General features: G+C 37.3%; 1 protein-coding gene and 1 pseudogene across 4 annotated transcripts in view; one reads left to right on the top strand and one right to left on the bottom strand.

Moving 5' to 3' along the window:
* Positions 1-10,957, top strand: part of LOC122059740 (transcription factor TCP2) — a 15,526-nt gene extending 4,569 nt beyond the window's left edge. For 3 of the 4 annotated variants that reach the window (XM_042622762.1, XM_042622763.1, XM_042622760.1), the window contains exon 5: positions 10,628-10,957. The gene's annotated coding sequence lies outside the window, so the exon portion shown is untranslated. Of the gene's footprint in view, positions 1-605; positions 727-10,627 lie in introns of all 4 variants that reach the window. The other variant, XR_006134120.1, reaches the window with a different exon arrangement.
* On the bottom strand, positions 1,961-4,947 carry LOC122059813 (annotated as a pseudogene).
* Positions 10,958-11,105: the final 148 nt, after the last annotated feature.

Here is an 11,105-nt window from a genome sequence, read left to right as displayed (position 1 = left end):
GGGGGGGGGGTGTTAAGGGTGAGGGTGAGGGTGAGGGTGAGATTGTTGCAATGAAGGCACTGGTCAGGATCTTGGTTTAGTAAGACTCAATTTGAAGTCAAGGCAACAAACATAACCAGCTCACCTTTAAACTTGAAGCTCGATTCTTCAACCTCACTCTTAGATTCTTATACAATTTTTGCTTATAAATATTTTCTTTATAGATGTATATATGGATGCCAATATATTCTTTAATGTGATTATTCCTGTCATTCGTAGTTTCCAATCAAATGGCTTATAATTGTCCAAGCACTGCCTAGTCACTTGCTTGGTATTTTGAGCATATATCAATTTTCACTGATAAAAATTTACTAGTGAAGGCTAGATGACATAATAAGTTTGCTTCTTACTTTTTTTTTTTTAATTATGTATTACTTAAATTTAAAATAAAAGTACAAGGCCTTTTTTATATTGTTATTTGAGCTTACTCATATGCATCAATACATTTTTTTTTATCTCGTTACTTTGAATAATGATTTTCTATGTAACAAATACTACCTTTTCAACTTAAAAGTAAAAATAAATTGTTTTATGACTATCATGTTAGTACTGCTTGTATTTCACAGATTGAACTATGATAAGGAACATTCTAGAGCAAAAAGAAGGAGCTCCTAATCATAAAAGGACGGGAATCTTTTTCTTCACCCACAAAATTACCCTCATTATTATTCATCCTATTTATTGAAGGTTAGAAACACCCCTTCACTGTTCTTAGGCTCTCATCCAAAAGCAATGATGCCATCGATAAAGTGATTCATTCTTAACCATGACTTATGATAAACTTGATCAAAAGAAGAATGATTGCTTAAATATTTTGGTTGCACTGATTGGAATAGAGTGTGTGAAGGGATTGATCTATTATTGGCTTTGTGAACTTTCGGTGGGAGTAGTTAGGAGTTGATTTTTGGGGGCTTTAGGATACTAGTTGCATGTTTTGACTTTTCTACTTTCTTGAAACTTGCACTTTTTGCTTTTCGTACAATATGTGTGGTATGAGCCATCATAAAAATTGTTTGTGATGGCTTTCATCATGACTACATCAAATGTGTTTCTATTAATAGTTGCTATCTGTAATATACAAATAAAAAGAAAAAAATCATCTAGTAATGTGCTTGGTGATGCATCAAAATTTAAGTTTTATCTTTTATTTATGAGAAATTTACCGTGCCACCCCTGGAGAGTGTCACAATTATAAGACCACCTCCTTTGTTTCACCAAATTATACTCATATCCCCTATCGTCAGTCACTGTTAGGGAATATACCTTATATGCTGATGTCAATAATTATATTTTATTTTAAATACTAAAATGCCCTTATTAAATATGAAGTACCTAAAATACCCTTGTGATAAGTTACTATGTCTTTCACCCAAGACCTAATTTACCATTCTCCTAAATCGTTGGATTTAAACCATCGACGATTGTTCAGAGCAGTGGCAACGGCGGCATTGGCGACGGATGGCAATGGACAAGAACATACTCAGAAACACGTCAAAAGAACTTGGGTCCCTGCTTCTAGAAGGCGTGAGCGCCAGCAACAGCTCGCCACTATTCAACTACAACAACGATGGGCTTTCCATCTGCTTCGTCGATGGAGCTCACTTTCACGCAACAAAACACTACCGAAGAATTCACTTCCGTAGGAAAGTGCCCCACTTCCAATCCTGAAAACCAACTCCAACCAACAACATATTATGAAGATTAACATCCCAGAAAACATAGTATCAAACATATTCAAATAAGGAACTCAATAAAGGATCAGAAAACCTATACATTGACATTGATCCTGTCGGTCTCTTAACTCCATACCTCCTTGGGGTGAAAGGGGAGAACTTACATTGTGAAAGATAAGCCAGAGCTATGGCTTCTATGAACGTAGTATGTCTTATATTTGGGGGGTTGGGGTGGATTTAGCAAGGTATTAACCATTGCCAGTAGACTTGTAGTGGCATTCATCAATTATTGAGTAAATCAAGACTTTTTCTTCAAGAGATCTAATGGATTCCATGATCTTCTCCAAAGGAACCTTTAGCTATTGAGCTAATTCATCTCTGTGAACACCCTTCTCCCGTCCAAGGTTTGAAGGTTGTTGCAAATAGTCAAGGGCCTTTTGATCGATACCTTTAAGTCCATCAATGCCAAATTAACCAGAAAATTGATTCGGCGTGGCAGCTTGATATCCCTCGGACACATTCTGCAAAGGGGTGTTCATTACTGAACTCATCATATTAGCCTGCATTGGTGCCCCACCCTTTACTTTTGTGTTATACAAGTGAACATATATACACTCAAGGAAGTGGCATGTTATCTCATTGAAGTCGGTCAAAGGCCTAACAGAGAAAGCATTTAATTACTATTTCCCCTGAAAGGTTTTCAAGTGTCCATGGATTTGCACATACATCTCATCCTGTATTCCCTCCATCTCCTTACTGTCTACAACTTCATTCACCCATCTGTGAGACTCGATTCGCCCTGTTCCATCGTCAAGGGTGAAAGCAATATCTGTAACTCTTTCTGCTTTATTCAACACCATCCCAATCATCGTCACGTTGTTCACATCAACTCCATCAATGACAATATTGGACTTGTCATCATTTGAAAGAGGAGCCTCACTTATCTGCTTCACTGTTAGCGGTAACAACCCTTGATTATCTCGATTCTTCGCAGAAGAAAAGTTGGTATCCAGGGTTTGAGTAGCCTGAGAAGGCTTGAAACCACCACTTGAGCAGGTGGCAGTACCATGTCGATATCACTAAATGGGCTTTCTCCCTGTCTCGATATTTGTCTCAAATCCTTTTTTTTTTTTTTTTCTTGAGGACCAAAGCGATAAAAACCAGATGAAGAGTTATATATAAATATATATTTGGTTAAAACATGAGTTTTTTAATGGCAAGGGTATAATGGTCATTTTAACTCGACACTTCACAGTGACTAATAGTAGGGGGTCTGAGTATAATTTGGTGAAATAGATGGGGTGGCTTATAATTGTGTCATTCTCCAAGGGGTGGCGCGGTTAATTTCCCTTTATTTATTTATGAAAAGAGAACTTAATTACTTATGAAAATAAAACAATTTCAACATTAAGTGGTATAGAAGCCTAGACTTTATTAACCCTCGCCTTCACTGCCCATTTATGGACAATAGAGGCCTCTTACCTAGACCTTTTAAAAAAGACAAGCAGAATTAAATCACTACAAAAGTTCATAAACATCATAAATTAGTTTAGTATTTCACGAGGTCAGTTTCTCACATTTCCTTGCATTATCCAATCTTTTCAAACTACAACATGCATCCACCTTTGTTCTTTTGCTCTTTGAAACCCTCAATATACTCCTTGTAGCTCTGATTATTTCGAATTCCCTAACCATATATTTATATAGGCTGCAACAAAATGGAACTGAAACCCTGATATTGAAGATCAACCAGCACCTAGCTAGGTTTTGATCATTAGGTTTTCCTCATAATGTATACCTGCCAAAGACTTTCAATATGATCGTCCTTTTATTTTTATTTTTATTTCTATTTTTTGTTTTTAATTAATGAACAAAACATTAGTAATGAAGTCCCGGAGAATTTTAACCATGGTATATAGAAGAATGAACGGAAAGAAACAAAGGTGTAACAACCACTTGCTTTGCCAAACCATCCAGTTGCTCTTTGTCATATCTAATCACACAACTTCCACCTCTTACACCACCACGACCCCCACCCACCCCCCCCCCCCACAAAAAAAAAAAAAAAAAAAAAAGGAAAAGGATGGCTGATAGCCTGATACCATGGCTGAGGTTTCTACAACACCAAATATAGTAGGAGTTCCCAAGGACCATTGTTTGCATCCACCCTAGCTTGGGCAAAACTAAGCAATCTGATATAATCCATTTCATTTGCTAGTAAAAGTTGCAAGCTTATAACTGTTCTTTTCCTTTCAGAGACTGATCTCACTATTTATACATCCTAGTCTCTGAATGCACCACAAATTCATTGATTGATTGGTCCCTTTGAGGATGTGTAGGCCTAGCCTACCTTTGCTGTTATGTATCAAATTCATTGATTGATTGGTCCCTTTGTGGATGTGTAGGCCTAGCTTACTTTGCTGTCATGTATAATATGTATTTTTCTGTGTTATCCTTTTGATGACAATAAAACGTTGTAATTATCCGCCAAATAGAAGACACACCACAGATCCCTAGAAGTAGAATGTCTAGTTAACAAATAAAAGTTCAGCTCCATGAGTATTTAGATGGGGTACCCTAGATTGGCTACATGTCATACTTGGGTACCAAGTACCAACTCAACCATGTGCCCAGCTTATATTGGACCTTTCCTATGTTTGTCGAACTATCTTGCATCTTTTGACCTTAAAACTATTTTTTGGATCTTTGTTTTTGCCAAATGGTAAGCAACTTAATATTCAACTGAACATAATTTGGGTGTAGCAGAAAACTAAATTTGGGTGCCAAAAGGTTGTCATGGGGTCGAAATAAACTGCTTGCGGCGCTTAGGCTTGGCATAGCAACTGTTTTGCAACGACCTGCTAACATGCAATATATGTTCATTGAAAACTAAGTTATGACAATGATAAAGCACCGCTAACAGATGGTTTGTCGACAGGATCAGTTCAACTTCCAATGTGTATATCCGTTTCCAAATTTCATTTCCTCCATCTACTTTACCATGATCGTTTTGGATTATATAAGGCTTTTAAACTACATTATGGTAATTATTTTTCCTTTTTTTTTTATTACATTGTGTGAGTTACTATGATATGAAAATGTCAAAAGAGATTATGCAAAGCCTTCTACAACAAATCGTTCTACCACACGTTAGTTCCCTCTTCTTAAAGACATTCTCTTTGCACCCAAGATAAACGCTTTCCACTATTGTAAAAGTCTCCAATTGTTTTTCCATGTTTGTATACTTTCTTTCTGTAAACGCCACTCTTTGCATTTTCCAAAAGAAATATTTAATATTTTACACTTTACAAACCTTATATGAGGCCTTCTTGCATACTATTTGGCTCTAGATCTTTTCATAGACTTAGATGATCCCAAATGATAGCAATTACTTCTCCCATTAAAAATACCCTCAGTATATTCCTCTACTACAAATAGGAGATACATTTATGTTTGCTTAAGATTTGATCATTTGGGTGGTAGTTCTGACAACATGAGATTTGAATTGTATATGTGGTACAACATATGCAGGGTGTTGACAAGCAGCTTATGGCCATCAAAAGCTACTATCTTGAGCTGTAAGCATTTTCCTTGTATGGCACTATCAGCATCCTCTTTTGAGTATGCATTTTCAGACACCACCTACGGCATTTCTATTAGCAGAGCACAAATCCAAAAAAAAAAAAAAAAACACCTTCGACATGGCCATCAGTAGAAAGCTTGAGACAATAGAAACAGTATTATTTAAACAGAACCTTGGTCTGTCCTATGAATCCCAAAGAATGGCCTGATTAACAAGCCTTGCATGAGGCCCATGCACAAGAAGTTTGAATTTGAAGAGAAGTACTTTTCTTAGCCAGCGAAGCAGCCACCGAGTTTTGCTCTTAGTAGTAGTGAGAGATTCTCCAAATGATAGACAAAAAAATACCTAATAGGAACACCGCTGTTGGAACTTCCAAGGAATGGATTGATTAATATATTGAAAACTACAACATTGAGTCACTCTCAATCCATAACCATCGAATATCTTTTCCTGATCGAGGCCAATGAAAAAAAGCTAAGAATTCAGCGTAGAAGTTTGTTCGAATACCTAAGTAGGAAGAGAAACATCCAAGAGTAACACAATTTTAATTCTTGATAACATAGGCACCGTTTGACAATGTTTCGTTTCTGCCGTTTCTGTGTTTTCTTGTTCTCAGAAACGGAGAAACAACCTAAAAAGTGTTTGATAAAGTTGTTCCGTTTTACCCGTTTCTAGAAACATAAATCAAAATTTATGCCAATTTACAATTCTAGAAACGACTTCGACGAAACAAGTCCAACTTTGGTGTTTTTAATGACATTGTCTGCAAAAAACGTTCAAGAAACAGGTTTATCAAACATCAAAAAATCCATTTTTGTTTTCAAAAACATGAAAATCTGTTTATGCTGTTTCAAACAACAGAAACAACAAAAACATTATCAAACGGTGTCATAGTATCATGAATTGCCCAAACTATAACCATCAATATTCACAGTATCATGATGCGACTTTATCTGAGTAACTTCAAGAATATGTCTAGGCGTTGAAGGAGGAAATTGAGTGCCCACCAATCTAGAAAGAAATAGATCCTCCGTAGAATTGATTTTACAAGACATGAAGGATGAAGCTTCTTGTATGTCATGCATGATAAGATCCTTAGCACCATACAAAGAACACCTTTACTTTCAAATCTCCTAGAGTCGTTCTCATACCAAATATGCATAGGAATAAGTACAAACCTTGAAAGCCAAATGCTTTTCAAAAGGGCTTACATTGCCTTAGCTTTCCTCCAGATAAATAGATCCAACATGGAAGTCTTCGCGGGGCAAGATTGCTTGTATAAGTCCAAGAAATAAAGCCAAATTTTCTATGAATATGGACACTCCAGCATAATATGAGAAAGGAATTTTGAAGCAAGTAAACAAAGATTGCATCAAGAAGCGAATTGAACTCCTTTATGAGTTACAAAGTCATAGTTGGGAGAATTTTATGCATCATGTGAGCCAAAAGTGCATTGTTGCGGTTGAAGGAAAGAAGCCCAAATAGTAGAGAGGGAAGGAGATTTGGGAGCATGTTGCCGAATACCACTCCAATCCAACTTCACAGGGAATTGACCCATTTGAGATAAAGTCCAAATATTCTTATCAATAGACATTTGAGAGGGAAGATTGATCTTTTCCATATACGAAAATTTAAGTTGCAATAAATTTGAAGACACATTGGGAAGAATCCAATTAGTACTTACAATAAAATCTGAAACTTTTGTGTTGGAGCATTGGAATATATCGGGATTTAGCCTTGATCTACTCGCACTAGAGACACCTCCAAGCCATTGATCCTTCTAGAAATTCATAAAAGAACTTTAGCCAATGATCCACCCTACTTTAGAAGAAACAATTTTTTTTTTTTTATCCCCGAGCGGATGGAAGAAGCTAGAACTAGTTGCTTTAGGGAGCCATCTGCTTGTAAATACTCAGCTCTCATTTATAACCCAAATAAGTAGATCTGGTTTTGATAGTGTGTTGCAACAAGAAATCGTCCTAGGCTACTTACGCACCCTGTACAGGGGAACAAACATAAGAGTGAGTGTTGGGCTGATTTGGCAGGGGATTTTCTGATGTCTAAGTCAGACCTCTTAGCAAATAGATAATTCCAGTAAGAATGGAAAAGGATCCGCCCCCTGGAAAGAGGTTTACTTGGGTTTGTATCTGAAGATAGCGTCCATTGGGTGAGAGTGCCGCTTTGGTAGCTTCTTGCTGCAGGTAGGAGTTTGAGTATAGTAAGTGTTGTAACGGGAAAGTGAATATGAACGATTTTGCCGCTATAGAAACTCCTCATATTGGTCATATCCTAGGGCATACAGTGAGATACCATTTCTTCTAGGGAAGGTTCAATACTCTGCGGAGAGTCCTTTACGAACTAGGATTGTACTTTATCTTGTGGCCTGCAAGCCAAGCTTGGTGAGCCCTTTTGGGCATATCTGGATGGAGATGGTCCACTGAAATCTTAGGCCAAGCAGCCAAAGGCAAATGGCCTGATTGCCAAGCTACTTGTCCCGAGAGAGGAGTTGCACACCCGCTGTCCATTTGGTGAGTGCTTGGGACCTGCCGTTCAGCCAAGGACCTAATGTAGTTAGGAGATTTTAGTGGTCCGAGCAGCCACATGACGGGACATGCGTGTAGTGTCCCCTTTACACTAGTACTGGCCCAGCCGTTTGACTGCTAAAATCCCTTTGGCGATATCGGTCGGTCGGCTCCCAACCTAGGCACTTGCCTCAAGTTAGGTGGATGACCTCGTAGGGGTTAGGTTGTTCAATTGACCCTGTATATTCTGGTCCTGCCACCTGGTTGGTTTTTTTGGCATGTTTTTGCCGATTTCATATTTTTTTACCATAACAAATACACTAGTAGAGCTAACAAAAGAGAGCTATATTCACATCCCTTAGTTTTCTTATACCAAGTTCACCTTCATCAATGGGCATAAACTGAATCCTACTTGATAGTGATTCCTTCTGAGATATTTGGATCCCCACTACAAATAAAATTGCAGGTCCACCATCTCCATCAACTTGACCATGGACGAGGGCCATCAATATATGGAAAATTTGTGAACAGGAGTACTTGTGGAAATTGACCTTAATAGCTGAATCCTTCCTGCCTTATAAAATAATTTTCATTTCCACCCTGAAAGCCTTGCTTTGAGTTTGTCAACAAGGGGGAGAATACAATTTTTCTTCCCTACCTTTGAAAATATCCACTCCTAAATATCTAATAGGAGAAGAGCTTTAAGAGAAGTCAAGAACATTAATAATATGAGCTTCCCTTGTACGAGAATCATTCCCAACAAAAATCTTAGTTTTTTTCCCATTGAATTTTCTGATTAGAGTATAGCTGATACTTATGTAGGAATTACTTTAAATGCTGAATCTACCTAATTCCAGCATTCATAAACAAAAAAACATCATCTGCAAAGAGGATGTGTGAAGGAACTTGGAGATGGCTTGGACCTAGCATTGGTTTGATCTTCCCATCAAGTTTAAGAGTTGGTACTCCTCGGCATAGAACCTCATCAACTATAATAAACAAAAGGGGGGCTAAATGATCCCCCTGGTGTAGACATCTGTCAACTCCAGAAAAACTAACCGGTCTTCCATTAAAGAGAATATAGAGCTTAGTAGAAGAAAGCAGTTGGTGAATCCAATATCCAAGTTTCTAGGAAGCCAAACTTTCTTAATCACACTGAAAGAAACTCCTGCTCCAAAAAGTCATAAGCCTTCTGGATGTCCATTTTAGACCAATGCAATCATCATGCACCTTGGAAGTGAGATGTCCGTAGGATAGAGCCTCAAAATCAAATTATTACAGGTCAAAAGCTTACATAATGCTTGAAGTGAAAATAATTTAACCAAGAAAAAAATAATAATTGTTCCACAGATAAGGGGGAGATTATTTTTATCAAATGGACTCGAGGTATGATGCGAATGAATTTGTGACAGGGTTCAAGAAATGTTGAAGCTTTTTTTGCCTTTGATGCAAGGAGGCTTAGCCTAGGGAATATTTTTGATAAGTATTGCGTGTTATACTGTTATCTCTTGTTGGATCTAAATTTCCCTCAGGCTGCGTTTGGTTGCAAGGGAAATGGGAAAGGGAAGGGAAGGGAAGGAATTTGTTTTCCCCTTTTGAGTTGTTTGGTTGCAACAAAAGTGAAGTGAACTTAATTTACCGGAGATTTGACCTACTTGTGTTGCTTGTGGGTCTAAGTGAAGAGAAAGAGATCGTCTAACATGAGAGTTGCTAGCAGGGTGAGAGAGAGATCATTAGCTGTGAGCGGGGTGAGAGTCGTGAGCAAGGAGACAGAGAGAGAGAGATCGTGAGAGTAGGGTCTTATTTTTTCTTCCTATTTTGGTGGGGAAATAAAACGGGAAATTTTATTGTACAAGTGAAATTGTTTTTTCATGTAAAATATATTTTCTTAGCAATCAAACATCTAAAATCTATTTCTCCTGGGAAAAAAATTCCACGTTACATCAAAAATTCGCATTCCCCTTACAACCAAACGAAGCCTCAAGGAATAAATTGAGATCAGAACTTTGTTGTTGTTGGTGAAAGATCAGGCCTTGAATGTTGTTTCACATGGATTCAAAGGGAAAGTTTCAAATTCAGATCAATTGTTATGTATTCTTACACCCTAGAGCTAAGTGATAGTTTATCTCATAGCTCATATCTGGTGGTATTTGATTTTTTTATGTGTCTGTTTTGAAATTGATATTGGACTTCCACCTTTTACTGCCAGATGACTTTACATGACATTATCTTTCTTTTTATAATAAAATGTTGGATAATGACTTTGTGCCAAGTGACAGAAAGTTATTGAGCAAGAAATTTTCCACGTAGGAAGCATGACTTCTCTACTCAGAAGTTCATAAAGTCCTAAGAGTCTCGTGGTACTTTATAACTAACTGAAGGGGAGAGGAATCAAGAGAATGTGCTTAATGCCCTACTCTCTATTTTAAGGAAAGCTATGTTGGCACATGGTTTCCTGTCCTAAGCTGCTTGATATTTAGTTTAATGCTTGTTATTTTTTAGCTTGTAGTTCTTTTTGCTTCAACTTCTGCAACTATATTTGTATCACCTGCGTGATGTTGTCCTAAAAATCTAAAATAGATATACTTATTTATATGATAAACATGGAATACCCATTAAGTATTGTTTGATTTTGATAGCCATTGATAATGACATGACATTGTTATCCAGTCTTGTGGATTTCTACACATACAAGTCAAAACTTGAATGTGTGCAGTCTCCAGTTAATTATGTATGTATCCTTCATAGTGAAAAGTCCTTTCATATGCATTAGTAATTTGAACTAATTTCTGAAGTGGGAATTGATGCAGGTAAAGTGTATGAAGTGCGGTGCCGGGCCGTGGTGGTTGGATGGATGGAAAGCCCTTTCCTGCCTCAGTCAAAACAAAGACAAAATTAGTATATGGCTGCTGAATTTTTAGTTTATTCAGCTGCATTCACATAAATACTCGTGATTTTAATGCATATGCATTGACACATTTTGTTTTGATGAGGTACAACACGTCACTGCAATTCGTTTTTCTTTTTCAAAATTTTCCCCTTTGTTTTGTAATATTTTCTTTGGGATTTTAATTTTCATTCCATTGAACTTTCATATGCACCGTGTTCTCCCAGTAAAGAATCCTGGTATTTGCCTTTCAGTTATGTTTTATTGAGGTCTGAGATGTTCCAAATTTGTTCCAGGCTTGTGGATGCAGGCAAAATCTCAATTGTTTCGATTGATAAGTAGTGTTGGCTATAGATTTGTATGGATAGGAACTTAGGATCATATTTCCAGCCCCCCCCCCC

Source organism: Macadamia integrifolia, chromosome 13 (genome assembly GCF_013358625.1).
Source record: "Macadamia integrifolia cultivar HAES 741 chromosome 13, SCU_Mint_v3, whole genome shotgun sequence".
Classification (NCBI taxonomy): domain Eukaryota; kingdom Viridiplantae; phylum Streptophyta; class Magnoliopsida; order Proteales; family Proteaceae; genus Macadamia; species Macadamia integrifolia.
The sequence above is the reverse complement of the archived record's forward strand: the minus strand, read 5'-3'. Positions and strand labels throughout refer to the sequence as shown.